This window comes from Phyllobates terribilis, unplaced genomic scaffold, assembly GCF_046119375.1.
Source record: "Phyllobates terribilis strain yellow unplaced genomic scaffold, ASM4611937v1 Scaffold_381__1_contigs__length_1843176, whole genome shotgun sequence".
Taxonomy (NCBI): Eukaryota; Metazoa; Chordata; class Amphibia; order Anura; family Dendrobatidae; genus Phyllobates; species Phyllobates terribilis.
Window position 1 is genome coordinate 750,814 of NW_027363141.1, and position 25,225 is coordinate 776,038.

The 25,225-nt window shown below is 46.5% G+C and overlaps 10 non-coding genes and 1 pseudogene across 10 annotated transcripts; all 11 read left to right on the plus strand.

Moving 5' to 3' along the window:
* Positions 1–329: 329 nt before the first annotated feature.
* LOC141223935 (U2 spliceosomal RNA) lies at positions 330–520 on the plus strand. The gene has a single exon (XR_012291455.1). It is a non-coding gene; the product is annotated as a U2 spliceosomal RNA (small nuclear RNA).
* A 6,192-nt stretch (positions 521–6,712) lies between these two features.
* LOC141224201 (U2 spliceosomal RNA) lies at positions 6,713–6,904 on the plus strand. Its single transcript, XR_012291706.1, has one exon. It is a non-coding gene; the product is annotated as a U2 spliceosomal RNA (small nuclear RNA).
* Positions 6,905–8,019: 1,115 nt separating this feature from the next.
* Positions 8,020–8,210, plus strand: LOC141223936 (U2 spliceosomal RNA). Its single transcript, XR_012291456.1, has one exon. It is a non-coding gene; the product is annotated as a U2 spliceosomal RNA (small nuclear RNA).
* A 1,115-nt stretch (positions 8,211–9,325) lies between these two features.
* LOC141224237 (U2 spliceosomal RNA) lies at positions 9,326–9,403 on the plus strand (annotated as a pseudogene).
* A 5,564-nt stretch (positions 9,404–14,967) lies between these two features.
* Positions 14,968–15,160, plus strand: LOC141224156 (U2 spliceosomal RNA). Its single transcript, XR_012291671.1, has one exon. It is a non-coding gene; the product is annotated as a U2 spliceosomal RNA (small nuclear RNA).
* Positions 15,161–16,275: 1,115 nt separating this feature from the next.
* On the plus strand, positions 16,276–16,466 carry LOC141224088 (U2 spliceosomal RNA). Its single transcript, XR_012291605.1, has one exon. It is a non-coding gene; the product is annotated as a U2 spliceosomal RNA (small nuclear RNA).
* A 1,109-nt stretch (positions 16,467–17,575) lies between these two features.
* On the plus strand, positions 17,576–17,766 carry LOC141223937 (U2 spliceosomal RNA). The gene has a single exon (XR_012291457.1). It is a non-coding gene; the product is annotated as a U2 spliceosomal RNA (small nuclear RNA).
* Positions 17,767–18,881: 1,115 nt separating this feature from the next.
* On the plus strand, positions 18,882–19,072 carry LOC141223938 (U2 spliceosomal RNA). The gene has a single exon (XR_012291458.1). It is a non-coding gene; the product is annotated as a U2 spliceosomal RNA (small nuclear RNA).
* Positions 19,073–22,025: 2,953 nt separating this feature from the next.
* On the plus strand, positions 22,026–22,213 carry LOC141224235 (U2 spliceosomal RNA). The gene has a single exon (XR_012291730.1). It is a non-coding gene; the product is annotated as a U2 spliceosomal RNA (small nuclear RNA).
* A 1,115-nt stretch (positions 22,214–23,328) lies between these two features.
* On the plus strand, positions 23,329–23,519 carry LOC141223939 (U2 spliceosomal RNA). Its single transcript, XR_012291459.1, has one exon. It is a non-coding gene; the product is annotated as a U2 spliceosomal RNA (small nuclear RNA).
* Positions 23,520–24,634: 1,115 nt separating this feature from the next.
* Positions 24,635–24,825, plus strand: LOC141223940 (U2 spliceosomal RNA). Its single transcript, XR_012291460.1, has one exon. It is a non-coding gene; the product is annotated as a U2 spliceosomal RNA (small nuclear RNA).
* Positions 24,826–25,225: the final 400 nt, after the last annotated feature.

A 25,225-nucleotide genomic window follows, 5' to 3' on the forward strand; every position in this document is an offset into this window, starting at 1 on the left:
AGCAGGAGAGGTATGTAATCAGGAGCCCTCCTGCTAAGGGTAGACAGCTGCTCGTTCCACCCCACCCCCCGCCTTAATTGGTTCTCCTCCCTTCCAACGGTGTTGAGGCGGGTGGGAACAGCAGGGGGTGAAGGTGCTGTGTTTAAAGAGGTGGAGTTATGCAGATCTAAAACGCGTGGATTGCAGCAGCAGCAAGCCGAAAAGTGCAGGCATGTAAGGGATCTAGAGGTTGACAACATGTCTTCTTAACGGGAGTCCAGGAGCTCATCTCCACAAATGGACTTTTCAGGATCCTTGGGTGGCTCCGTAGTTTGAAACCAATTCTGGTTATCGCTTCTCGGCCTTTTGGCTAAGATCAAGTGTAGTATCTGTTCTTATCAGTTTAATATCTGATACGTCCCCTATCTGGGGACCATATATTAAATGGATTTTTAGAACAGGGAGATGGAAAAAGAGCTTGCTCTGTCCACTCCACGCATTGACCTGGTATTGCAGTATCTCCAGGACCGGTGCACCCCTTCTTTAATGCAGTTTCTAAAATCAGAAAGAATTGAATTCAATGTTTTTTGTTCATTTTGCTTGTTTGTCGGATTTTGGGATGGACTCTTTGGCTTTGCTTTTCTTCTCCTCATTGGATTTTTCATGTTCAAAGTTGCAGAAGCCAGATTACAAGCTCATTTTGGTTCAACTTCAGCAACTGTGCATTGCATTGCCATGTAATGTGATGCAATGCTATCTTTCTAGCTCTCCCTTTTTACTTCCTTTTGGATAAACAGACATATTAGGCAAGCATTTTGGAGCTTTCACCTAAATAACTACAGGTGGTGAGATAAGCTGCACAATATAATTGACCTTTCAGTATATTGTTGCACACACACCATCTATTTAGCAAATGCCCTTGTTATCAACAGCAGCCTTTTAAACTCACCTGAGCTAACAGGTATGTGCGCTGGTTACTCTGCTGCGCTTAAAATTTCTTTTTTGGTTTGCTACAATGCCTTTTCTGAAACGTTGTCTCCTTCTGCTGGAACACTGACTTCTTTCATTTAATGCCTGCAGACTATAAAAGAGAACCCAACCCAAAAAGTTTGGTTGATTAGTCTGTGGCATTCTGTTAAACTGTTGCTTATGGCGGTCTCTGTGAGCTTCTCAGCGACATTCAGCCAGCCAGGTATCCTGCCTGCAGTAGATGGAATGTGGCAATGGAACGCTGGCTGCGCGTGTCATAATAGGCTCTGAGCCTTTATATACCTGTGCACAGCAGCAGCCACCTTCAGTCTGCTGCTGGACAGCCAGCAGCAGCAGCAGCAGGAGAGGTATGTAATCAGGAGCCCTCCTGCTAAGGGTAGACAGCTGCTCGTTCCACCCCACCCCCCGCCTTAATTGGTTCTCCTCCCTTCCAACGGTGTTGAGGCGGGTGGGAACAGCAGGGGGTGAAGGTGCTGTGTTTAAAGAGGTGGAGTTATGCAGATCTAAAACGCGTGGATTGCAGCAGCAGCAAGCCGAAAAGTGCAGGCATGTAAGGGATCTAGAGGTTGACAACATGTCTTCTTAACGGGAGTCCAGGAGCTCATCTCCACAAATGGACTTTTCAGGATCCTTGGGTGGCTCCGTAGTTTGAAACCAATTCTGGTTATCGCTTCTCGGCCTTTTGGCTCAGATCTGTAATGGGTCTAGTCATTTGGCTGTCTGTGCGTTAACTCTTGGCCCTGTGGCATCGCCATTTTATGGCTTAAGCCACTTGCTGCTATAAGGAGTTGGCCAGTAGACACGACTAGCGATAATGGGACGCATTCGATACGCTGGGCCCGGTGAGGCTCGAGTGAAGTTTGGAATCCAGATTGATGTGGAAGAAGGCAAAGAAGGAATCTTTACCCTCAGCTTCGTGGTGAAGGAGATTTTGTTTGGACTCCTTGAAGTGAAGAAGGAAGAAATCTTGTGCCTCCAGCAATTCAAAAGCAAGTATAATCTTGTATTTACTTCTATGGCTGTTTGCAACAATTTCTATGATTGTTTGAAAAAGAATCTGGACAATCAATATTTGGATGGGCTGACTTTTGTCATCTTGTATTGCTCCAAAGAGGTACCTCTGACTGTTTTCATGTACAACCCACATGTGGACTTGGCTTTGATTTATGCCTTTCTAAATAGGCACTGCTATATTACCAAGGTGGCAGTAAAAGTCATGAATGAGGAGGAACTATGGACCGGTAAATATCGTTTCATGGTCAAGTTCCGGGAAAGTCCTGATGAACCAGGGGGTATACATTATCCTCCATCAAATTTTTCCATTGGGAGTGAGCGGGGTTACCTGTTCTTCCCCAATGCGCCCAGGTTTTGTCGTCATTGTAGGAGGTATGGCCATACTCAGGAAGCATGCGACATCAGACAGATTATTTGCAGGAAGTGCAATGAGGTGGGTCATTCTTCCAATAATTGCAAAAATGAAATAGTCTGTAACCTCTGCGGAGAGAAGGGGCATGCCTTCAGAGACTGTATATTCCATCCTGGTTCATATGCGGGGGCAGCGGGAAGGGGAAGGAGAAGAAATGAATCTCCTGCACCCACAGCTACAACTCCGACTGCTCCAACTCCGACTGCTCCGATATCTACTCTGGCTTTCCTGGATGAGGAGGAGGCTCGGGTTGCTTTTCCAGAACTGGTTCGTGTGAATGTAAGAGGAAATATGGAGCTGGCACCTGAGCCACCGGTGCAGAGGGCCGCGTCTGTGGCTTCAGATGTCAGTGAGTCTGAGACGATAACTGATGATCGTATAGGCATGGAAGTGGCCCCGGTGGAGGATCTGGAGGCTGAAATTCCAGACATGATGGTTACATTGCAGGGGGAAGAAGAGTCTGATCTGACCAGAACACCGCATGTGGCCTGGAGCGATGTCGTTTCTGACCTTGAGGAGGAGGGAGGTCAGGGGGACTTTGACCCCCAGCGGCGGGATTATAGTTCAGATGAAGATGGAGGCGCTTCAGTGAAGAAAAAGAAGAAAACTGAACCATCCTTTTCCCCTTTAAGTGACTGCAGTGTGAGTCCAGCCCGGGTGTACCCTACTGCATCCGATCCCCAAGATGTGTCTTTTTTGGGGGAAGGCACAAACTACGATATCTGCACGTCCAGCGTCCTACCCCCAGAAGGGTTAGGATGATGTACAGGTGGGCATGTTGTCGTGACCTGCCACATCAAATTAATAGATGGGTGCCCAAGTTGCTCTCAGCATCTTGTCGCTAAATGTTCGGCTGATTAAATCTGAGTCGAGAAGAGTGGCAATTTTGGACTACTTGAGCAACTTGGATGCGGACGTATACTGTGTCCAGGAGTGTGGGATCTCCGATCCCTTAAGTGAAAATGCATGGCCTTTAGGTCAAAGTGTGTGGTCTGGTTCTGTATGTAATAAAAATTGTGGGGTAGGTGTTTTGGTGAAGGGTTATAGTGTTAAGATAGAAAGTTACATGGTGGTGGAGGCGGGGAGGTGTGTAATATGTAAGTTAAATTGTAGGGGGTGGAGGGTTAGGGTGGTAAATATGTATGCACCAATAGATAAAGGGGAGAGGCTGGAAATTTTTGAGAAATTATGTTTTTTTTTATCTGGCAAAATGCCAATAATTTTTGTTGGAGATTTCAATTGTGTGACGGAGGGGGATAAGATGGATGTTACAGGTAAAAGACTCAAGAGTCTTGTGGCGGATTTTTCCTTACAGGATGCTGCGGAAGTTTTTTTAGGTAATCCACCTCCTGCGACCTATAAGGCCGACAGGGGAGGCATAGAGTCTAGAATAGACCGTATCTTCTTTTCTTCACAAAATGTTATTTGTAGGAATTTCCAGCAGGAAGATGTTCCCTTCTCTGACCATGTGTGTTTGAGGGCACGTCTAGAAGGTAAGATTTCCTTTGTATATGGTGGTGGCGTGTGGAAACTTAATGTGCGTTTGCTGGAAGATAATAGGATCATGCGTGATTTTAGGCGAATGTATGTTAGGTGGAGGGATAAAAAAAGTGATTTCAGGAATGTGCTTGAGTGGTGGGACTGGATGAAGAGTGAGATTGGTTTTTTCTTTAGAAAAAGGGGCAGGAGGAAAGCAGCAATGAATAGAGCAAAATTTAATGATTTAAGCTCTAGACTGGAGTGGCTGAGGAAGTTAAGGATGATTGGAGTGGATGTGGATGTTTTGATGTGTCAAGTGAAAGAAGAGATTAAGAAATATATTGAGGGTAAAGGGAAAGAAATTATTTACCGTTCTAAGATTGAACATTTGGAGAAAAATGAGAAATGCACAAGGTTTTTTTTCAAAAAAGTTTTTGGGAAGAAAGTAGATATGGATGAGGTGGTGAATGGTGATGGGGTGTGTGTGAGTGGGAAGGATGTGATGCAGGAGGTGGTGTTGTTTTATAAGGAGTTGTATGGGGAAAAATGGGTTGATGATAGGATGTTGACTGATGCTTTGGGGTGTTTAGAAGGTTGTTTGGGTGAGGATGAACGTGAAATATTGGATGATGTAATTGTGTTGGATGAAGTTAAAAAAGTGGTGATGTCTGCGAGTAAGAATAAAACACCTGGGAAGGATGGACTGCCCGTGGAGTTATATGTTAAGGAATGGGACACGATGGGAAATGACTTATTGGAGGTGTGCCAGTATATGTTCACGGAGAATATGTTGAGTGAATCTATGAGAGATGGGGTGGTGGTTTTGGTTCATAAGAAAGGTGATAAAAAGGATTTGGGGAATTGGAGGCCAATCACCCTTTTGAATGCAGACTATAAGGTGTTTAGTAAATTGTTGGCTAGCCGGATGCGGGAAGTGATTGGCGGTGTGGTGGATGAAGATCAAGTGTGTGCAGTGCCTGGGAGAAGTATGACTGAAAATTTGGTGTTGTTGCGTGATGTGATTGGGGATTGTATGAGTCGTAAGCAGAAATGTTTGTTGTTTTCGGTTGATTTTGAAAAAGCTTTTGACCGTGTGTCACATAGCTTTATGTTTAAGGTTTTGTCTAAGATGGGTTATTCCAGGAATTTTGTAAACTGTGTTAGGAGTTTGTATTGTAATGTTTCAAGTGAATTTTTGGTGAATGGGTGGTTAAGTGAGAAAGTGAGAATTAAATCAGGAGTGCGTCAGGGGTGCCCTATGTCCCCTTTTTTGTTTATTAGTGTGATTGAAGTGTTGATGTGTATGGTTAGGAAGGATAAGGTTATGAGAGGTGTGATGATTCCTGGGAGTAATGGAAAGGATGTGAGAATTCTAGGTTACATGGATGATGTAGTGATTGTGAGTGGGAATATGGCTGCGATGAGTAGGGCAAGGTTGATATTAAGTTTGTTTTGTAGTGTCTCAGCTTTTAAGGTCAATTGGACTAAGAGTTCCTTTAAATGTTTTGGTGAGAGGAATGTACGGATGGATGGTGTGAGGTGTGAGGATGGTGCAATAAAGGTGCTTGGGATTAAGTTTAATGATGATTTGAAAGGAAATGAGAGTTGGGAAGATTGTGGGGTGAGAGTGGTGCGCAAGTTGAATTTTTGGCGAATGAGAGAATTAACTCTGACTGGGAAAGTTCTGATTATTAAGGCGGTTATTTTGCCTATTTTGTTGTTTGTTGCGAATGTATATCCTGCTGCTTTTAAGAAAATTAGGAAAACTGAGAAATTCATCTTTAATTTTCTTTGGGGAAGTCGCATGGAGAAATTGAAACGGGAATATGTCTATAAGTTATGTGTAAATGGTGGTTTGGATTTTCCAAATATTGATTTCTTTTTAGGGATTGGTTACGTGAAAATGGTGGTGGTGGTTCTAGGGAAAAGTAATAAGTGTGCTTATATGATGAAGTATTCGGCTGGATGGATGCTTTATGGCTTAAAGTGGGTCAAAAGGGATGCTAGAGTGCCTGTTGCTTTTAAGTGTCCTGTATGGTATGGTTGTGTTGAGAAATTTGTAAGGAAGTATGATTTGTTGTCCGTTAACATGAGTGATTTTAGGCAAAAGAAGAAAGTCATTAGGATGGTGCGTGAGCGTGAGGTGGTATGTAATATCAATGGGTTGAGAGGGGAGGAAGTAACCGAGATGTGGAGAAAATTAAGTATAGATGGTGTGACTAACAGACAGAGAGATATCGCTTGGATGATATTGCATGACATTTTGCCTGTTAGAGATGTGCAAAAGAAGAGGGATTTAGTTAAATCTGAGGTATGCCCGAGGGATGGATGTGGTTTGAGAGAGCATGTTAGACATATGGTATGGGATTGTGATTTTGCATATGATGTATGGAAGGGTATAGGGGGACTTTGCAAGGAATTGGTGGGTGTAAAGTATGTTAATTGGAAACTTGCTATGTTTGGGATGGGTGCATGTAGTAGAATTAAGGATAGGATTTTATGGTTGTTGGTGGTGTGTGTAATTGAAAGTTTGTGGGATGCGAGGAATTTGTTAGTTTTTAAAAGGAAGAAAATGTCAGTTAATGAATGTTTGAGATTGATTCTGTCACGTATGTATGTAATATACCTCTGGGATCAGGAACGTGGAAGTATTATAGATGCTGAAGGGATCTGGAAGTTTAAAAAGTGGAGGTTTTTGGTAAAGTTTAATTCGTAGTGTATAATGTACCTGATGATAAGGTTTGGTTTTATTTTTGATTATATACCAAGTGTGATGAAAGGCTAAGTGTCAATGAAAGGCTTTTGTAAGTCGATTTGATTGAGCTTATGCTCCGGCCTATCTGATTTGGTTAAAAAAAAAAAAAAAAAAAAAAAAAATCTGTTCTTATCAGTTTAATATCTGATACGTCCCCTATCTGGGGACCATATATTAAATGGATTTTTAGAACAGGGAGATGGAAAAAGAGCTTGCTCTGTCCACTCCACGCATTGACCTGGTATTGCAGTATCTCCAGGACCGGTGCACCCCTTCTTTAATGCAGTTTCTAAAATCAGAAAGAATTGAATTCAATGTTTTTTGTTCATTTTGCTTGTTTGTCGGATTTTGGGATGGACTCTTTGGCTTTGCTTTTCTTCTCCTCATTGGATTTTTCATGTTCAAAGTTGCAGAAGCCAGATTACAAGCTCATTTTGGTTCAACTTCAGCAACTGTGCATTGCATTGCCATGTAATGTGATGCAATGCTATCTTTCTAGCTCTCCCTTTTTACTTCCTTTTGGATAAACAGACATATTAGGCAAGCATTTTGGAGCTTTCACCTAAATAACTACAGGTGGTGAGATAAGCTGCACAATATAATTGACCTTTCAGTATATTGTTGCACACACACCATCTATTTAGCAAATGCCCTTGTTATCAACAGCAGCCTTTTAAACTCACCTGAGCTAACAGGTATGTGCGCTGGTTACTCTGCTGCGCTTAAAATTTCTTTTTTGGTTTGCTACAATGCCTTTTCTGAAACGTTGTCTCCTTCTGCTGGAACACTGACTTCTTTCATTTAATGCCTGCAGACTATAAAAGAGAACCCAACCCAAAAAGTTTGGTTGATTAGTCTGTGGCATTCTGTTAAACTGTTGCTTATGGCGGTCTCTGTGAGCTTCTCAGCGACATTCAGCCAGCCAGGTATCCTGCCTGCAGTAGATGGAATGTGGCAATGGAACGCTGGCTGCGCGTGTCATAATAGGCTCTGAGCCTTTCTATACCTGTGCACAGCAGCAGCCACCTTCAGTCTGCTGCTGGACAGCCAGCAGCAGCAGCAGCAGGAGAGGTATGTAATCAGGAGCCCTCCTGCTAAGGGTAGACAGCTGCTCGTTCCACCCCACCCCCCGCCTTAATTGGTTCTCCTCCCTTCCAACGGTGTTGAGGCGGGTGGGAACAGCAGGGGGTGAAGGTGCTGTGTTTAAAGAGGTGGAGTTATGCAGATCTAAAACGCGTGGATTGCAGCAGCAGCAAGCCGAAAAGTGCAGGCATGTAAGGGATCTAGAGGTTGACAACATGTCTTCTTAACGGGAGTCCAGGAGCTCATCTCCACAAATGGACTTTTCAGGATCCTTGGGTGGCTCCGTAGTTTGAAACCAATTCTGGTTATCGCTTCTCGGCCTTTTGGCTAAGATCAAGTGTAGTATCTGTTCTTATCAGTTTAATATCTGATACGTCCCCTATCTGGGGACCATATATTAAATGGATTTTTAGAACAGGGAGATGGAAAAAGAGCTTGCTCTGTCCACTCCACGCATTGACCTGGTATTGCAGTATCTCCAGGACCGGTGCACCCCTTCTTTAATGCAGTTTCTAAAATCAGAAAGAATTGAATTCAATGTTTTTTGTTCATTTTGCTTGTTTGTCGGATTTTGGGATGGACTCTTTGGCTTTGCTTTTCTTCTCCTCATTGGATTTTTCATGTTCAAAGTTGCAGAAGCCAGATTACAAGCTCATTTTGGTTCAACTTCAGCAACTGTGCATTGCATTGCCATGTAATGTGATGCAATGCTATCTTTCTAGCTCTCCCTTTTTACTTCCTTTTGGATAAACAGACATATTAGGCAAGCATTTTGGAGCTTTCACCTAAATAACTACAGGTGGTGAGATAAGCTGCACAATATAATTGACCTTTCAGTATATTGTTGCACACACACCATCTATTTAGCAAATGCCCTTGTTATCAACAGCAGCCTTTTAAACTCACCTGAGCTAACAGGTATGTGCGCTGGTTACTCTGCTGCGCTTAAAATTTCTTTTTTGGTTTGCTACAATGCCTTTTCTGAAACGTTGTCTCCTTCTGCTGGAACACTGACTTCTTTCATTTAATGCCTGCAGACTATAAAAGAGAACCCAACCCAAAAAGTTTGGTTGATTAGTCTGTGGCATTCTGTTAAACTGTTGCTTATGGCGGTCTCTGTGAGCTTCTCAGCGACATTCAGCCAGCCAGGTATCCTGCCTGCAGTAGATGGAATGTGGCAATGGAACGCTGGCTGCGCGTGTCATAATAGGCTCTGAGCCTTTATATACCTGTGCACAGCAGCAGCCACCTTCAGTCTGCTGCTGGACAGCCAGCAGCAGCAGCAGCAGGAGAGGTATGTAATCAGGAGCCCTCCTGCTAAGGGTAGACAGCTGCTCGTTCCACCCCACCCCCCGCCTTAATTGGTTCTCCTCCCTTCCAACGGTGTTGAGGCGGGTGGGAACAGCAGGGGGTGAAGGTGCTGTGTTTAAAGAGGTGGAGTTATGCAGATCTAAAACGCGTGGATTGCAGCAGCAGCAAGCCGAAAAGTGCAGGCATGTAAGGGATCTAGAGATTGACAACATGTCTTCTTAATGGGAGTCCAGGAGCTCATCTCCACAAATGGACTTTTCAGGATCCTTGGGTGGCTCCGTAGTTTGAAACCAATTCTGGTTATCGCTTCTCGGCCTTTTGGCTAAGATCAAGTGTAGTATCTGTTCTTTTAAGAACACAAGAGCTACGATCTACACTTGACGAGAGCGATCGAACTCGGAAGGAGAAGAGCTTCGGAGCCCAGCTGACATCGGAGAAGGAAGGCGGATATCGGTGGGAGGAAGAAGCTCTAAAGAATCCAGAAGAAGACGAAGACTCGGAGAAGAATCGGGCTGTCCTGTGGAATCTTCGAGGAAGAAAATCATCGAGACAAAGACCTTTCGGGGAATTTGTCCAGAACACGACGGGAGAAGAATCTGCATAGCTCCACCCATTCCGGGAAGAGTTCCAGATCCAGCTCCAAGAAGTAACTGCAGGAGGAAAGCCATGGCAAGCGCTGCGAGGAAGGCCGAAAAGAAGAGCCTGGAGCAGGGGACAGCCAGGAGGGCCCAGCCAGGAGCCGATTCTGACCCCAAGGACTCTGCCTCCACGACTGGCCAGCAGAAGGGACCCCAGAAGCCCCGCCACGAAGCTCCAGCCCTGGAGCCATGGATGCGGCAGACGGTGGCCCTGAAGCTGAAGGAAGTGGATGGGAGGGTGCCAGACATGTCCTCGAACGTGTTCTGCCAGAAGATGCTGCTGGATCGAGGCTTCTCCAGGTCGGACACCCTCAGCATCCAGACCTTCTTGACGGGGATCTTCTTCGTCACCTTCGCCACTGTGAACACCTGCAGGAGGTTCTGGGAAATGGTAAGCGCAAAAGGACCGGATAATTCTTTCTCTGCCTTTACAGGTAGCTGCCCTATCCAGAGGGACGAAAGGAGGATCACGGTCTCCATGCGCAACCCGCACACCCCAGGCCAAGACATCTGTACCTTCCTGAGACGCTTCTGTTTGGTTGTGAAGGAACCCTCTCACATCCTGAATGGACTCGGCTTCTGGACAGGTAAGTGGTCGGTGACCGTTAGACTTCACAGGGACCTGGCGTACTCAGACGGACTTCGGCACCTTCCCCCGACATTCTCCCTGGGCAACTCCTACGGCCTCATCTATTACCCGGACATGCCGCGGAACTGCAGGAGATGCGGCAAGAACGGCCACGAGATGAAGGACTGCAAGGAGGATGCCTGCAGGATTTGTCGAGTGACGGGACACAGCTCGAAGGACTGCCCGAAGAAGACATCCTGCAACCTGTGTGGGCTGGCAGCTCATCTGTACAAGGATTGCCCCAAGCGTGAGAGATCCTGGGCATCGGTGGTTGCGACGACCCCAGCTACGGAGGACAAGGCCCCGACGACCAGGCCTGTGAAGGTCAAGGACGCGACGACCAAGGCCCCAGCGGCCAAGGCCGAGACGACCAAGGCCAAAGCGGTCAAGGAGTCGGTGGCCAAAGCCCCAGCGACGGTCCCAGCAGCTCCGAAGCAGAAGAAAAAGTCAAAGGAGGGTAAGAGTTCTGTCACCCCTCTCTCGATCCCTCCCCCTGCCACCCCCGTCCAATTCCCCCCCACCCCGGCCACCCCTGCTGAGGATTCCACTTCCTCTTCCTCCTTCCCCTACTCCTCAGCAGGTGTCCTTTCCCCTGCCCCGGCAGCCACTCTCCCTCCCCAGACCATGGTAGCGGTGGAATTAACCTTTCCTCCACCCGCCGCTATCTATTCCGAGGAGGATTTTCCCCTTCTTGTCTCCCCAGTTCCAACCCGGGGAAAGAGGAAGGTGGAGGACAGCCCTGCTACTGAATCCTCCAAAAAGAAGATTCTGGATTTCGTAGGCGAAAAGGAGGATACCCTCCCTGAGCCAGAAGAGATGGAGCACATGGTTGAGACCCTGGTGGCCGAGCCAGAAGAGGAGGAACTGGTGGTCGCCGAGATCGAGGCCGCGCTGCTTGACCAGATGGAGGAAGAGGGCCTGCTGGTGATCCCGTCACCAGCAGTCAACACCGACGAGGGACCACCCGACCGGAGTGGTAACTAAGGTGTATTGCCTGCGCTAACTTTTTCTTTTTTCCCTACATGATGGCTAATATTAACTTATTTTCCATTAATGTCAGGAGCATCAAGGACAAGTTCAGACGTCAGACTATTTATGCCTTCCTTACTTCCCAGTTGTGTGATGTTTATATGTTGCAGGAATGTTCCCTTCCCTCCTCTAGGTCCTTCAAACATCTGGCCAGGGAGTGGTCCCACGGTCCATCCTACTGGTCCGGTGGGGGTGACTGCAAGTCTGCGGGGGTCGCAATTCTGATCAGGGGGGGCGCATTCACGCTTGAGTCCGTCCAGGAGCTCATCTGCGGCAGGGCTCTTGTTGTAGATGGCAACTGGGCGGGAGAACCTGTCAGGTTCATCAACGTGTATGCGTCCCCACTGAAGAATGAGCGTTTGGAGCTTTTCCAGACCCTGCGGCTTCAGCTTGCCACCACCAGGACCTTAGTGATGGCCGGGGATTTCAACTGCCCCATCGAGGAGGATGGTCGTAGTTCTGGCACATCTGCCAAGTTGGACATCACGTCCAAGCTGCTCATCGAGATGGTAACCGAGGCCTCTCTTCAGGACGTGGTGGGCTCCATGGGGAGAGGCTCCACGAACTATTCGTGGAGCCGACCCGATGGCTCACTCCGCTCCAGGATTGACTTTGTGTTCACCTCTCGGGCAGTCAGGCAGAGTAGGCACTCGATGGTCTCCTGCTTCTTCTCCGACCACAGAGCCATTCACTTACAAGGTGTCCTCGGCGACGGTTTTCCGTCCGGCCCCGGCTCCTGGAAGCTGAATTGTGCTCTGCTGGCTCAGGATGAAGTCGTGGAGGAGCTGAGAGCAGCCTACGCAATGTGGCAGTCCTACAAGGGTAGCTTCCAAACAGTCTCTGATTGGTGGGAATATGTTAAACTTGAGTTTCGCTGTTTCTTTCAGGCCAAGGGTCGACAACAGGCGTGTGAGAAGAGGAGGGACTTCAGAGGGCTGCAGCGCGAGCTGCGGTCGCTGCAGGACCTTCTTCACTGCGGCTGGGACGTGAGGGAGGAGCTGGAGGAGACCAAGAAGAGCCTGAAAAGGCACTTTGAGGAGGAGTCCAAGCGAATCGTCTTCCGTTCCAAAGTGGAGAATCTGGAGAAGGGTGAGAAATGTAACTCATTCTTTTTCAGAAAACTTCATGCCGGTCACACGCCCCTGAACGAGCTGCGAGACGAGAGCGGAAACATGCGACGTGGGAAGGAGGACGTGATGAGGGTCGTCAGCGACTTCTACAGCGAACTCTACTCCCACAAGACTACCGACCCCGACGCTGCTGATAAGTTCCTGTCAGGTATCACTAACCATCTTGATCCTGCAGGCACGGCAGCTTTGGACAAACCTCTGATGGTGGGCGAATTGCTCTCTGCCGCTAAATCCTTTAGGACCGGCAGGACCCCGGGCAGTGATGGTCTTCCAGCGGAGCTCTATGTAGCGCTGGGAGACCTCATCTGTCCGGACCTGTTGGACCTGTACGAGGAGATGGTGGTGGAGGGTAGAATGCCTCCATCTTTGAGGGAAGGAATGGTCACGATCCTGTACAAGCGGAAGGGAGAGAGGTGCGACCTGAGGAATTGGCGTCCCATCACTCTGCTCAACGTGGACTACAAGATCCTGGCCAAGACGATGGCGACACGACTTAAGACGGTCATCGGACGGATCATCCACCTGGACCAGACCTGCGGCATCCCTGGACGTCGCATCGCAGACAGCCTCGCTCTCGTGCGGGACACGGTCGAGTACATCAAGGTCCGCCGCGCACACGCGGCCCTGGTCTCCTTGGATCAGGAGAAGGCCTTCGACCGGGTTTCCCACGAGTTCATGGGCCGAGCTCTGCACCGGTTAGGTTTGGGTAACATGTTTTGTTCGTATGTCCGTCTGATGTATTTTGATATCCACAGCTCGGTGTTGGTGAACGGCTGGAAGACTGACCCCTTCCCTGTCCTCTCTGGGGTCAGACAAGGCTGCCCTCTATCACCTCTTCTTTTTGTTTGTGTTATAGAACTCTTCGCAGAGGCTATCCGGCAGAATGGAGAGATCAGAGGGATCACCGCACCGGGTCCGGGACGACACGAGTTCAAGTGCTCGCTCTACATGGACGACGTCACCGTCTTCTGCGCTGATCGTGGTTCAGTCGACGCCCTCGTCCAGACGTGTGAGAGGTTCGGCCGGGCTTCAGGGGCCAAAGTCAACTGCAGGAAGTCGGAAGCCATGCTCTTCGGGGATTGGCAGCCGGCCTCCTCCGCCCCCTTCCCCTTCAACATTCAACCGGATTTCCTCAAGGTGCTGGGAGTCTGGTTCGGGAAGGAAGGAGCGGCCCTCAAGTCCTGGCAAGAACGCTTGGCCAAGGTGAAGCAACGGATCGGACTCTGGAGCCTCAGACACCTCACTTGTGAGGGTAAGGCACTCGTCCTGCGTAATGAGGTCCTGCCCGTCTTGCAGTACACGGCGCAGGCCTGGCCCCCACACGTCACTGTGTGCAGGGCCATTACCAGGACAGTGTTTCACTTTGTCTGGGGATCCAAGATGGACAGAGTCAGGCGGGCCGTCATGTACAAGGAGCCTCGCAAGGGTGGGAAGGGCGTTCCAGATATCCCCACCCTCCTGCGATCCTCTTTTGTGTGTGATTGTGTCCGCCGGACTTTGCAAGTCAAGAATGGCTCCGCGGGCAGGTCCATGTCTCGCTTCTTCCTGCTTCCTCTTTGGAGGCGACTCGGCTGGGACAAGTGGGACAGCTCCTTCCCCTACAACTGGACGACGCCATGGTTCTACGGAGACGTCGTTCGATTTGTGGGGGAGCATCAACTGGAGGGACTCAAGCCCGACTTGTGGAAGCCCAAAACTATCCACAAGCTAATCAGAGCCAAGGATGACGTGGAGAACATCACAGGACTTCACCAGGACACGCTGGAGACTGTGTGGACAAATGTGTCGTCTGACAGGCTGACCAACGGGCACAAGGACTTGTCGTGGATGGCGATTCAGGGCGGACTGCCCGTCCGGTCATTCATGCATGCCCGGAACCTGTGCAAGACCCGGTACTGCCCAAGGTGCCCCTTCGTGGAGGAAACATCTTTGCACACTTTTTGGGACTGCGGATTTGCACAGCGCCTATTGACTGCACTTGAGGACGACCTGAGGAACTCTGTCCCCAGGGCGAGCCTATCGCACCATTCTGTGCTTTACGGACTCTTCCCTGGGGTTCATACCGTCGGAGCCATCCAGGAGGCTTGGCGCCTTATGAACTGCTTCAAGGATGCCGTTTGGGTCGCCAGGAACCGGCTCATCTTGAGGAGGGAGAGGATGTCCATCCAGGACTGCCGCAGGCTGATCCACAGCCTGCTCAGAGACTATTCCATCATGGACGGTCCGGAGGACGAGGATGAGGACTAAACCCCTCCTCCCCCTCTCCCCTTATGTGTCTTGTCTTTCAATAAAGCTTCGGGCCTGTGATTTTCCCCTCCCCATCCCCTTTTTCCCAATCCCCATCCCTTATCACGGTTCGTCGTACTGTATTGATTGACATGCTTTTTCTTTCAGATTGAGTGTTTTGTGTAGCATAGGGGTGTGATGTGTCTAGTTAGTGCGTCGTATCCTCATGCTATGTAAATATGATGTAGAATTCTGTGTGTACTGGGCTGCGGCACTGTACACTGTCTGTTAACTTATTTTTTGTGCTAATAAAAGATATATTCAATCAAAAAATCTGTTCTTATCAGTTTAATATCTGATACGTCCCCTATCTGGGGACCATATATTAAATGGATTTTTAGAACAGGGAGATGGAAAAAGAGCTTGCTCTGTCCACTCCACGCATTGACCTGGTATTGCAGTATCTCCAGGACCGGTGCACCCCTTCTTTAATGCAGTTTCTAAAATCAGAAAGAATTGAATTCAATGTTTTTTGTTCATTTTGCTTGTTTGTCGGATTTTGGGATGGACTCTTTGGCTTTGCTTTTCTTCTCCTCATTGGATTTTTCATGTTCAAAGTTGCAGAAGCCAGATTACAAGCTCATTTTGGTTCAACTTCAGCAACTGTGCATTGCATTGCCATGTAATGTGATGAAATGCTATCTTTCTAGCTCTCCCTTTTTACTTCCTTTTGGATAAACAGACATATTAGGCAAGCATTTTGGAGCTTTCACCTAAATAACTACAGGTGGTGAGATAAGCTGCACAATATAATTGACCTTTCAGTATATTGTTGCACACACACCATCTATTTAGCAAATGCCCTTGTTATCAACAGCAGCCTTTTAAACTCACCTGAGCTAACAGGTATGTGCGCTGGTTACTCTGCTGCGCTTAAAATTTCTTTTTTGGTTTGCTACAATGCCTTTTCTGAAACGTTGTCTCCTTCTGCTGGAACACTGACTTCTTTCATTTAATGCCTGCAGACTATAAAAGAGAACCCAACCCAAAAAGTTTGGTTGATTAGTCTGTGGCATTCTGTTAAACTGTTGCTTATGGCGGTCTCTGTGAGCTTCTCAGCGACATTCAGCCAGCCAGGTATCCTGCCTGCAGTAGATGGAATGTGGCAATGGAACGCTGGCTGCGCGTGTCATAATAGGCTCTGAGCCTTTATATACCTGTGCACAGCAGCAGCCACCTTCAGTCTGCTGCTGGACAGCCAGCAGCAGCAGCAGCAGGAGAGGTATGTAATCAGGAGCCCTCCTGCTAAGGGTAGACAGCTGCTCGTTCCACCCCACCCCCCGCCTTAATTGGTTCTCCTCCCTTCCAACGGTGTTGAGGCGGGTGGGAACAGCAGGGGGTGAAGGTGCTGTGTTTAAAGAGGTGGAGTTATGCAGATCTAAAACGCGTGGATTGCAGCAGCAGCAAGCCGAAAAGTGCAGGCATGTAAGGGATCTAGAGGTTTACAACATGTCTTCTTAACGGGAGTCCAGGAGCTCATCTCCACAAATGGACTTTTCAGGATCCTTGGGTGGCTCCGTAGTTTGAAACCAATTCTGGTTATCGCTTCTCGGCCTTTTGGCTAAGATCAAGTGTAGTATCTGTTCTTATCAGTTTAATATCTGATACGTCCCCTATCTGGGGACCATATATTAAATGGATTTTTAGAACAGGGAGATGGAAAAAGAGCTTGCTCTGTCCACTCCATGCATTGACCTGGTATTGCAGTATCTCCAGGACCGGTGCACCCCTTCTTTAATGCAGTTTCTAAAATCAGAAAGAATTGAATTCAATGTTTTTTGTTCATTTTGCTTGTTTGTCGGATTTTGGGATGGACTCTTTGGCTTTGCTTTTCTTCTCCTCATTGGATTTTTCATGTTCAAAGTTGCAGAAGCCAGATTACAAGCTCATTTTGGTTCAACTTCAGCAACTGTGCATTGCATTGCCATGTAATGTGATGCAATGCTATCTTTCTAGCTCTCCCTTTTTACTTCCTTTTGGATAAACAGACATATTAGGCAAGCATTTTGGAGCTTTCACCTAAATAACTACAGGTGGTGAGATAAGCTGCACAATATAATTGACCTTTCAGTATATTGTTGCACACACACCATCTATTTAGCAAATGCCCTTGTTATCAACAGCAGCCTTTTAAACTCACCTGAGCTAACAGGTATGTGCGCTGGTTACTCTGCTGCGCTTAAAATTTCTTTTTTGGTTTGCTACAATGCCTTTTCTGAAACGTTGTCTCCTTCTGCTGGAACACTGACTTCTTTCATTTAATGCCTGCAGACTATAAAAGAGAACCCAACCCAAAAAGTTTGGTTGATTAGTCTGTGGCATTCTGTTAAACTGTTGCTTATGGCGGTCTCTGTGAGCTTCTCAGCGACATTCAGCCAGCCAGGTATCCTGCCTGCAGTAGATGGAATGTGGCAATGGAACGCTGGCTGCGCGTGTCATAATAGGCTCTGAGCCTTTATATACCTGTGCACAGCAGCAGCCACCTTCAGTCTGCTGCTGGACAGCCAGCAGCAGCAGGAGAGGTATGTAATCAGGAGCCCTCCTGCTAAGGGTAGACAGCTGCTCGTTCCACCCCACCCCCCGCCTTAATTGGTTCTCCTCCCTTCCAACGGTGTTGAGGCGGGTGGGAACAGCAGGGGGTGAAGGTGCTGTGTTTAAAGAGGTGGAGTTATGCAGATCTAAAACGCGTGGATTGCAGCAGCAGCAAGCCGAAAAGTGCAGGCATGTAAGGGATCTAGAGGTTGACAACATGTCTTCTTAACGGGAGTCCAGGAGCTCATCTCCACAAATGGACTTTTCAGGATCCTTGGGTGGCTCCGTAGTTTGAAACCAATTCTGGTTATCGCTTCTCGGCCTTTTGGCTAAGATCAAGTGTAGTATCTGTTCTTATCAGTTTAATATCTGATACGTCCCCTATCTGGGGACCATATATTAAATGGATTTTTAGAACAGGGAGATGGAAAAAGAGCTTGCTCTGTCCACTCCACGCATTGACCTGGTATTGCAGTATCTCCAGGACCGGTGCACCCCTTCTTTAATGCAGTTTCTAAAATCAGAAAGAATTGAATTCAATGTTTTTTGTTCATTTTGCTTGTTTGTCGAATTTTGGGATGGACTCCTTGGCTTTGCTTTTCTTCTCCTCATTGGATTTTTCATGTTCAAAGTTGCAGAAGCCAGATTACAAGCTCATTTTGGTTCAACTTCAGCAACTGTGCATTGCATTGCCATGTAATGTGATGCAATGCTATCTTTCTAGCTCTCCCTTTTTACTTCCTTTTGGATAAACAGACATATTAGGCAAGCATTTTGGAGCTTTCACCTAAATAACTACAGGTGGTGAGATAAGCTGCACAATATAATTGACCTTTCAGTATATTGTTGCACACACACCATCTATTTAGCAAATGCCCTTGTTATCAACAGCAGCCTTTTAAACTCACCTGAGCTAACAGGTATGTGCGCTGGTTACTCTGCTGCGCTTAAAATTTCTTTTTTGGTTTGCTACAATGCCTTTTCTGAAACGTTGTCTCCTTCTGCTGGAACACTGACTTCTTTCATTTAATGCCTGCAGACTATAAAAGAGAACCCAACCCAAAAAGTTTGGTTGATTAGTCTGTGGCATTCTGTTAAACTGTTGCTTATGGCGGTCTCTGTGAGCTTCTCAGCGACATTCAGCCAGCCAGGTATCCTGCCTGCAGTAGATGGAATGTGGCAATGGAACGCTGGCTGCGCGTGTCATAATAGGCTCTGAGCCTTTATATACCTGTGCACAGCAGCAGCCACCTTCAGTCTGCTGCTGGACAGCCAGCAGCAGCAGCAGCAGGAGAGGTATGTAATCAGGAGCCCTCCTGCTAAGGGTAGACAGCTGCTCGTTCCACCCCACCCCCCGCCTTAATTGGTTCTCCTCCCTTCCAACAGTGTTGAGGCGGGTGGGAACAGCAGGGGGTGAAGGTGCTGTGTTTAAAGAGGTGGAGTTATGCAGATCTAAAACGCGTGGATTGCAGCAGCAGCAAGCCGAAAAGTGCAGGCATGTAAGGGATCTAGAGGTTGACAACATGTCTTCTTAACGGGAGTCCAGGAGCTCATCTCCACAAATGGACTTTTCAGGATCCTTGGGTGGCTCCGTAGTTTGAAACCAATTCTGGTTATCGCTTCTCGGCCTTTTGGCTAAGATCAAGTGTAGTATCTGTTCTTATCAGTTTAATATCTGATACGTCCCCTATCTGGGGACCATATATTAAATGGATTTTTAGAACAGGGAGATGGAAAAAGAGCTTGCTCTGTCCACTCCACGCATTGACCTGGTATTGCAGTATCTCCAGGACCGGTGCACCCCTTCTTTAATGCAGTTTCTAAAATCAGAAAGAATTGAATTCAATGTTTTTTGTTCATTTTGCTTGTTTGTCGGATTTTGGGATGGACTCTTTGGCTTTGCTTTTCTTCTCCTCATTGGATTTTTCATGTTCAAAGTTGCAGAAGCCAGATTACAAGCTCATTTTGGTTCAACTTCAGCAACTGTGCATTGCATTGCCATGTAATGTGATGCAATGCTATCTTTCTAGCTCTCCCTTTTTACTTCCTTTTGGATAAACAGACATATTAGGCAAGCATTTTGGAGCTTTCACCTAAATAACTACAGGTGGTGAGATAAGCTGCACAATATAATTGACCTTTCAGTATATTGTTGCACACACACCATCTATTTAGCAAATGCCCTTGTTATCAACAGCAGCCTTTTAAACTCACCTGAGCTAACAGGTATGTGCGCTGGTTACTCTGCTGCGCTTAAAATTTCTTTTTTGGTTTGCTACAATGCCTTTTCTGAAACGTTGTCTCCTTCTGCTGGAACACTGACTTCTTTCATTTAATGCCTGCAGACTATAAAAGAGAACCCAACCCAAAAAGTTTGGTTGATTAGTCTGTGGCATTCTGTTAAACTGTTGCTTATGGCGGTCTCTGTGAGCTTCTCAGCGACATTCAGCCAGCCAGGTATCCTGCCTGCAGTAGATGGAATGTGGCAATGGAACGCTGGCTGCGCGTGTCATAATAGGCTCTGAGCCTTTATATACCTGTGCACAGCAGCAGCCACCTTCAGTCTGCTGCTGGACAGCCAGCAGCAGCAGCAGCAGGAGAGGTATGTAATCAGGAGCCCTCCTGCTAATGGTAGACAGCTGCTCGTTCCACCCCACCCCCCGCCTTAATTGGTTCTCCTCCCTTCCAACGGTGTTGAGGCGGGTGGGAACAGCAGGGGGTGAAGGTGCTGTGTTTAAAGAGGTGGAGTTATGCAGATCTAAAACGCGTGGATTGCAGCAGCAGCAAGCCGAAAAGTGCAGGCATGTAAGGGATCTAGAGGTTGACAACATGTCTTCTTAACGGGAGTCCAGGAGCTCATCTCCACAAATGGACTTTTCAGGATCCTTGGGTGGCTCCGTAGTTTGAAACCAATTCTGGTTATCGCTTCTCGGCCTTTTGGCTAAGATCAAGTGCAGTGATCTACCGGTTGCTGCCTTGGTCTTGGCTGAGAGGTGCCTTGGGTACCCGGCTCCTTGGCCTCGGGGGATCGCTGCATGTAGCAGTGCGGCTTCACCCCCTTGCTGCTTTTGGGGAGCCGGATTAGTCCCTGGGCAACGAGGGGCGATCAGCCTGCCTGCTTTTTTTAAGTAGGCGAGGAGGATTTTTGCCACGTTTGGTGTGAAGATATGGACGGGAGAAGCCCAAATATGCTGACCTGTGAAGAGGTCCCAGTTTTTGCAAGACTGAAGAATGCAGTGCGGTTTATTTTTTTGGATCCAGAGAAGAAGAAGTCTGGCTTGTTTTTTTTGGTAGAGAAGATTTTGTTTGGACTATTGGAAGTTCAAATGGAACAAGTTTTGTCTATGTTGGAGTTCCCGAAGAGAGGGATATATGATGTTATTTTTTGTTCAGAAGATATCTTTTCTGACTTTTGGAAGAGAATGGATCTAGTGAAGGAAGATTCGATACTTGAAGGTGTTTTTTTTGTGTCGCATTTTCCTAGGAAGGAAAGGCTAATAGTAATAAGGATGTATAGTCCTTTCATATTGGAAGAAGAGATCATGACCTTTTTATCCCGGTACTGTGAGAAAGTGAGTTCTGCTGGCAAAATGTTTAACCGATATGGTTTTTGGACCACGAGGTGGAGGTTCCTGGTCAAGTTCAAGGAAAGTTCGGATGGTGTTGTGGTACTCCCACCAAGTAGATTCAAAATCGGGACAGTTAATGGAGATATGTTCTTTACAGGTATGCCGAAGTTTTGTAGGCGTTGTAAACAGTATGGCCATGAAAAGGATTCCTGTACATTACAGTGGTGTGCCAAGTGTGAAGAAGTGGGACATAAGGCAGAGAATTGTGAAAAAAGTAAGAAATGTAATCTATGTGGTGGCAGTGGTCATTTATATGATTGCTGTCCTGTCAATAAAAGGGAGGAGAAGTCAGTTGACAAGGAAGATGGAAATGAAGAAGAGTCTGAAGCTGCCCCCCATGATGAAACGGAAGAGAACATATCTCAAAAGAAGGAGGAACAAATAAGAGATATAAGAAAAGAAGGTGATCATATGGAAGAAGATACTGAGAGTGATATCACAGGCGTTGAGATTGAAAATACTAGCTTGGAAGAAGAAGTGGAGGTGGATAGGGAGTCAGAAGATCAGGAGGAAAGTGAGTCCTCCAGTCAGGATGAAAAGGAAGGTGCTGTAAGTAATATGGAAGAGGAGGAGGAGGGTGAAGAAACTAGTGAAGAAGAAAGAGAGGATGTCGCATGTGAAGCCAGAGAAGAAATTGAAGGAGTTTTGTCATCTGGGAAGGACTCTAGTGAAGCAAAGGATGTTTCAGAAAAAAATATGAGGGAGATGGAGGAGAGACAAGAAGTGTTGAAAATGCTAGAGAGTTGTGAAGGGGGGAGTCAGGCTAGTCTAAGGCGCAAAGTGTGGAATAACATTTATAGCGATATGCATCGTTTTTTTTCAACTTACAGAATACCTCAGTCGTTGGCTAAAGAGGTAGAAGAAGCTTGGGATGGTCGGTTTCTGGATGGAAGGCTTTTGAATGCCTTGGCAGCATATGGCCTGAAGAGAGGAATGTTGCCTTAAATCGTAATGGTAAAGATTGCAATGTTGTGATGTAAAGAATATGGAATAACTGTATTGTGATAATATAAACGTATATATATAAAATAAGATTGGAAAAATGGATATATGACCCACAATGATGGATAACAACCTAATACCATTTGGAAATCATTGCAAAGCATGAAATGGTAAATATGGGACTTGTAATCTGAGTGGAAAAAAAAAAAAAAAAAAAAAAAAATCTGTTCTTATCAGTTTAATATCTGATACGTCCCCTATCTGGAGACCATATATTAAATGGATTTTTAGAACAGGGAGATGGAAAAAGAGCTTGCTCTGTCCACTCCACGCATTGACCTGGTATTGCAGTATCTCCAGGACCGGTGCACCCCTTCTTTAATGCAGTTTCTAAAATCAGAAAGAATTGAATTCAATGTTTTTTGTTCATTTTGTTTGTTTGTCGGATTTTGGGATGGACTCTTTGGCTTTGCTTTTCTTCTCCTCATTGGATTTTTCATGTTCAAAGTTGCAGAAGCCAGATTACAAGCTCATTTTGGTTCAACTTCAGCAACTGTGCATTGCATTGCCATGTAATGTGATGCAATGCTATCTTTCTAGCTCTCCCTTTTTACTTCCTTTTGGATAAACAGACATATTAGGCAAGCATTTTGGAGCTTTCACCTAAATAACTACAGGTGGTGAGATAAGCTGCACAATATAATTGACCTTTCAGTATATTGTTGCACACACACCATCTATTTAGCAAATGCCCTTGTTATCAACAGCAGCCTTTTAAACTCACCTGAGCTAACAGGTATGTGCGCTGGTTACTCTGCTGCGCTTAAAATTTCTTTTTTGGTTTGCTACAATGCCTTTTCTGAAACGTTGTCTCCTTCTGCTGGAACACTGACTTCTTTCATTTAATGCCTGCAGACTATAAAAGAGAACCCAACCCAAAAAGTTTGGTTGATTAGTCTGTGGCATTCTGTTAAACTGTTGCTTATGGCGGTCTCTGTGAGCTTCTCAGCGACATTCAGCCAGCCAGGTATCCTGCCTGCAGTAGATGGAATGTGGCAATGGAACGCTGGCTGCGCGTGTCATAATAGGCTCTGAGCCTTTATATACCTGTGCACAGCAGCAGCCACCTTCAGTCTGCTGCTGGACAGCCAGCAGCAGCAGCAGCAGGAGAGGTATGTAATCAGGAGCCCTCCTGCTAAGGGTAGACAGCTGCTCGTTCCACCCCACCCCCCGCCTTAATTGGTTCTCCTCCCTTCCAACGGTGTTGAGGCGGGTGGGAACAGCAGGGGGTGAAGGTGCTGTGTTTAAAGAGGTGGAGTTATGCAGATCTAAAACGCGTGGATTGCAGCAGCAGCAAGCCGAAAAGTGCAGGCATGTAAGGGATCTAGAGGTTGACAACATGTCTTCTTAACGGGAGTCCAGGAGCTCATCTCCACAAATGGACTTTTCAGGATCCTTGGGTGGCTCCGTAGTTTGAAACCAATTCTGGTTATCGCTTCTCGGCCTTTTGGCTAAGATCAAGTGTAGTATCTGTTCTTATCAGTTTAATATCTGATACGTCCCCTATCTGGGGACCATATATTAAATGGATTTTTAGAACAGGGAGATGGAAAAAGAGCTTGCTCTGTCCACTCCACGCATTGACCTGGTATTGCAGTATCTCCAGGACCGGTGCACCCCTTCTTTAATGCAGTTTCTAAAATCAGAAAGAATTGAATTCAATGTTTTTTGTTCATTTTGCTTGTTTGTCGAATTTTGGGATGGACTCTTTGGCTTTGCTTTTCTTCTCCTCATTGGATTTTTCATGTTCAAAGTTGCAGAAGCCAGATTACAAGCTCATTTTGGTTCAACTTCAGCAACTGTGCATTGCATTGCCATGTAATGTGATGCAATGCTATCTTTCTAGCTCTCCCTTTTTACTTCCTTTTGGATAAACAGACATATTAGGCAAGCATTTTGGAGCTTTCACCTAAATAACTACAGGTGGTGAGATAAGCTGCACAATATAATTGACCTTTCAGTATATTGTTGCACACACACCATCTATTTAGCAAATGCCCTTGTTATCAACAGCAGCCTTTTAAACTCACCTGAGCTAACAGGTATGTGCGCTGGTTACTCTGCTGCGCTTAAAATTTCTTTTTTGGTTTGCTACAATGCCTTTTCTGAAACGTTGTCTCCTTCTGCTGGAACACTGACTTCTTTCATTTAATGCCTGCAGACTATAAAAGAGAACCCAACCCAAAAAGTTTGGTTGATTAGTCTGTGGCATTCTGTTAAACTGTTGCTTATGGCGGTCTCTGTGAGCTTCTCAGCGACATTCAGCCAGCCAGGTATCCTGCCTGCAGTAGATGGAATGTGGCAATGGAACGCTGGCTGCGCGTGTCATAATAGGCTCTGAGCCTTTATATACCTGTGCACAGCAGCAGCCACCTTCAGTCTGCTGCTGGACAGCCAGCAGCAGCAGCAGCAGGAGAGGTATGTAATCAGGAGCCCTCCTGCTAAGGGTAGACAGCTGCTCGTTCCACCCCACCCCCCGCCTTAATTGGTTCTCCTCCCTTCCAACGGTGTTGAGGCGGGTGGGAACAGCAGGGGGTGAAGGTGCTGTGTTTAAAGAGGTGGAGTTATGCAGATCTAAAACGCGTGGATTGCAGCAGCAGCAAGCCGAAAAGTGCAGGCATGTAAGGGATCTAGAGGTTGACAACATGTCTTCTTAACGGGAGTCCAGGAGCTCATCTCCACAAATGGACTTTTCAGTATCCTTGGGTGGCTCCATAGTTTGAAACCAATTCTGGTTATCGCTTCTCGGCCTTTTGGCTAAGATCAAGTGTAGTATCTGTTCTTATCAGTTTAATATCTGATACGTCCCCTATCTGGGGACCATATATTAAATGGATTTTTAGAACAGGGAGATGGAAAAAGAGCTTGCTCTGTCCACTCCACGCATTGACCTGGTATTGCAGTATCTCCAGGACCGGTGCACCCCTTCTTTAATGCAGTTTCTGAAATCAGAAAATATTGAATTCAATGTTTTTTGTTCATTTTGCTTGTTTGTCGGATTTTGGGATGGACTCTTTGGCTTTGCTTTTCTTCTCCTCATTGGATTTTTCATGTTCAAAGTTGCAGAAGCCAGATTACAAGCTCATTTTGGTTCAACTTCAGCAACTGTGCATTGCATTGCCATGTAATGTGATGCAATGCTATCTTTCTAGCTCTCCCTTTTTACTTCCTTTTGGATAAACAGACATATTAGGCAAGCATTTTGGAGCTTTCACCTAAATAACTACAGGTGGTGAGATAAGCTGCACAATATAATTGACCTTTCAGTATATTGTTGCACACACACCATCTATTTAGCAAATGCCCTTGTTATCAACAGCAGCCTTTT